We start from the raw sequence: 4,146 nt of genomic DNA on the forward strand, positions 1-4,146 counted from the left end.
AATAGACAAATGAATGAGAGACTGGATGGGTGGACAGATGGTTGAATAAAACTTTTAGTGATTGGAGATGATAACAGAAAACTGGTCAGCTGACTGTTCAGTCACTCACCACCAACAGCACTGCCTTAGTATAGAAGTAGAGCAAAGCCTTCAGGGTTTCAGACATAAGTGGTCCATGTCTCATTCATCCACACAAATCCTTGCAGGCAAAAGGGAGCTAGAAAATTCTTCAATGGTCCACATGAGGCATACCTGTGACATGGGGGTACTTGAGCATAATCAGGAAGCCATAACGGAGGGTGGCACTGGTAGTCTCAGTTCCAGCAAAGAAGAGATTGAGTACAGATATCATGAGGTTTGGTTGGTGGAAATGCGTGTGACCATTTGACTTCTCCTGGTTCCAGATGGGAAAGAGGAGAGATGGTCAAGGTTGACTTGCAGGGAGTGGCACACATTTATGGGCACTGTTCTTCTGTGAGCCTCACACTATTTGTACCACTTGGCATTTCTCAGCACCTAACACTGTCCCTTGGATTCTTCTGTCTTCTCTTTCACTCTCTACTTTTTGGTGGTTTATTGTACTTTGTCTCCCAGGCTCATTCTTCTGTGGTATTTATGCTCTGTGCCCTTTGCCCTGTGATTCTTTCCCAGCCATGCCCCTTCACTTCTCCCTATGTCATTTCCCCTTCCTTTCTGTGTTCTTTACTTCCAGATATTCTGCACCTCCTCTACTATGTTTCTTCCTCTCCTCATTATCTGCTGTCCTCTCCCATATTTTTCTCTGTCCACATACCCATGCTTCACTCTTGCCATCCCCTCTCTCATCCATGCACAACTAACCTTCTCCATGTGAAGAAGGAAGGCATCAATGAAGTCTCGTGGATTGCTGGGGTCCAAGGTGGCCCTGTGCTTCTCCACACTATGGCCAATGAAATCAAGGATTTCCTGCTTTTTTTGTAGATTTGTCTGTGGGTACTAGGAAAGTATTTCAAGAATCCAGAGAATAGCTTAAATGTCTGCAAGAAAGAAGGGTCACGGAGGTCACCTGGAGCTATCAGGTCCCAAGAAGTGGTTGGTGCTTTATCTTTGTAACTGATTTAATGCTTTGGGGGACACCATAACCAAGGCAACTCTTACAAAAGAGAGATTTATTTGTGGGTTTGCTTATGGTTTCAAGTTATTTCATTAACATCATGGGAGGAAGCACCCAAGCAGACAGGCAGACACAGAGTTAAAGGCTTACATCCTGACACACAGGCAGGCAGGAAAAACAAGGGGGAAAACTGGGCCTTACATGGGCATTTCAATCTTAAAACAACACCTCAGCAACACACTTCCTCCAACAAGAACACACCTGTCTGTTCCTCAGAGTGAGATCTCCCCTCCCCTTTTCTTTATTTTTGGATTCCCATTTCTTAACTACAATGATTTAAAAGATTTAAAATATTCAAATACACACCCAAGATATATTTATAAATCCCTACCCTTCTGAACTTTAATTCTATTCCTAGTCTAGCTGTCCCCAAAACTAAAAAACTATTTACAGATTGTTCGAGGAAACATCCAATCCTAAGATTTCCCTTGGAATCTACTTCCTGGTCCAGCCCTACAGACTATACTACCATAGCCTCAGATATTGAAGCAGAACCTTTATAAAAAATAAACATCCTGTTCTTCTTAATCTTGACCAACATTCTCTCTTCTTTGGGTCTCTAACAATGATGAACTATTGTCAGCAGGAAAACCCCAAGAGAACGGAACCCACTTATATAACATGCATCTTAGTGTTTGAGAAGCAAGTCAAATAAAGAAATGTTCAATGTCCTTAGTCTCAGGGAAATGCAAATCAAAACAACTCTGAGATTTTCTCTAACACCTGTCAGAATAGCTAACATAAATAACTCGAGTGATAGCTCATGCTGATGAGGATGTAGATCCAATATTATTTCATTGCTGGTGGGAATGCAAACTTACATAACCACTTTAGAAATAATTTGGCGATTTCTCACAACACTGGAAATAGTTCTACCACAAGACCCAGCTATACCACTCCTGGGCATATACCCAAAACATGTATCAATATCCCAAAAAGACACTTGCTCAACTATGTTCACAGGAGCTTTACTCCTAATAGCTAGAAACTGGAAACAAACTAGATGTCTCTCAACTGAAGAATGGATAAAGAAAATGGAGTTCATCTATATAATATAATATTATTCAGATATGAAAAACAAGACATCATGGATTTTGCAGGCCGCTGGATGGAACTTTGGAATATTATCCTGAGTCAAGTAACACCATCTTAAAAGGTAATGCATGGAATGAACTCACATATAAGTGGTAATTAGCCATAAAATATAGGTACCACAGATGTTACAGTCCACAGACCCAAAGAAGCTAAACAAGAAGGAAGGCCCAAGCAAGGAAGCTTGAATCTCACTTAAAAGAAAAAAATAGTATAGTCATAAGAGGCAGATTGAGGAAGGGAACTGAGAGGGAAGGAGGATGGAAAAGTGAGTGAGGGATTCAGGATCAGATATAAATAAGGACTGAAGAGATGGCTAGATGGCCATGAAAATGAATGAAACTCTGCAACTCATGGAGGTGAGGTGGTGGGGAAATCTCCAGGATGAGACCTGGGATGAGGGAGGCACCCAAGAATCACTTAACTGTTACTCACTACAATGGAGATGTATAACCTGAAGGGGTCAGCACCTGTAGCCAGACAGAAACCCCATTAGAGTAATAAATGCACCAATCCACCCACAAAACTTTCAATCCAAAAGTTATCCTGTATAGAAGTAATGAAAACGCATGTGAAGTGTGGAGAAGTGTCCATGAAAATGGCCAACCAATAACCAGCCCAATTTGAGACACATTCAGTGGACAAGCACAAGTCCTAATAATATTAATAATATTCTGTTATACTTACAGAAAGAATCAAGGATTTCTCTGAGAGGTTCCACCCAGCAGCTGACTCAGACAGATAAAGAAACATACAGACAAACAGTTGATGAATCTTAAAGAATTTATGGAAGAACAGAAGGAAGGATTGCAGGGCCCGAAGGGGATAGGAATGAAACAGGAAGATCAACTGAATCAGTTAACCGAGATCCTTGTGGCTCTCAGAGACTGAATAACCAACCAAAGAATCTAAAAAGGCTGGAACTAGGCCTCCCTGATAACATGTAGCAGATGTGCAGAGTTGTCTTCATGTTGATCCTGAACAAAAGGAGGGGGAGCTACCCTATAAGCTGCTGCCTGTATGTTGGATATGGTCTTCAATATGGGCTCCCTTCTCTGGACTCAGTGGGAGAGGATACACCTAGCCTGACAGAGACTTGAAATGCCAAGGAGGGGGGAATTTCAGGGGGCCCACACACTCAGAAATGAAGGGCATATAGGGATGTAAGAACAATTGTGGAAGGTGATGACCAGAAGGGGGGATAGTAAATGGGAAGTAAAGTGAACAGGTAAAAAAATAAAATTAAAAATAAACGCAAAGAAGGAAAGAAGGAAGGAAAGAAAGAAGAAAGGAAGGAAGGAAGGAAGGAAGGAAGGAAGGAAGGAAGGAAGGAAGGAAGGAAGGAAAAAGAAAGGAAGGAAAAAAGAAAGGAAGGAAAAAAGGAAGGAAGAGATGAGAATGAAGGGCTCTGGCAGGCCCAAGGATGGCATACATGGCAGACATGGTGTCAGTAAGTATTGTCTTTGACCTTTCTCCCCTTGCTAAACCATTAGATTGTATTTCTAAAGCCAGTTCACAATATCCATTCCCTCATTTGTCCACTGTCTCATTCCTGAGACAAAACACCAAAAACTGACTATCAAAATTTATTATTTGGGTAATGTGCAGTCAGGATTTCAGAACTCACCTTAGACAGACTCCCTATTACCCCTTAAAAATGCTAACCTGCAGAAACACCTCCTTGCTGCTGTTACTGCTGTTGCTTTTCAGTATTAGAAGTCTCGCCTTCTACTTGTATCTCCAGAGGAATAAATCTCATTTGTGCCAAGAGCTTGTGCGTCCTGTATGAACTCCAAGGGACCATGGTCTCTAACACTACACTAGATACCCAAATTTTATGAAATATCACACAAATTTCTCTCTCTCTCTCTCTCTCTCTCTCTCTCTCTCTCTCTCTCTCT

General features: G+C 41.6%; 1 pseudogene; it reads right to left on the reverse strand.

The window, feature by feature from the left end:
• Positions 1–252: 252 nt before the first annotated feature.
• LOC114636819 overlaps positions 253–4,146 on the reverse strand; it is a 13,277-nt pseudogene continuing 9,383 nt past the window's right edge.

This window comes from Grammomys surdaster, unplaced genomic scaffold (assembly GCF_004785775.1).
Source record: "Grammomys surdaster isolate TR1022 unplaced genomic scaffold, NIH_TR_1.0 124943, whole genome shotgun sequence".
In the NCBI taxonomy this organism is placed as follows: Eukaryota; Metazoa; Chordata; class Mammalia; order Rodentia; family Muridae; genus Grammomys; species Grammomys surdaster.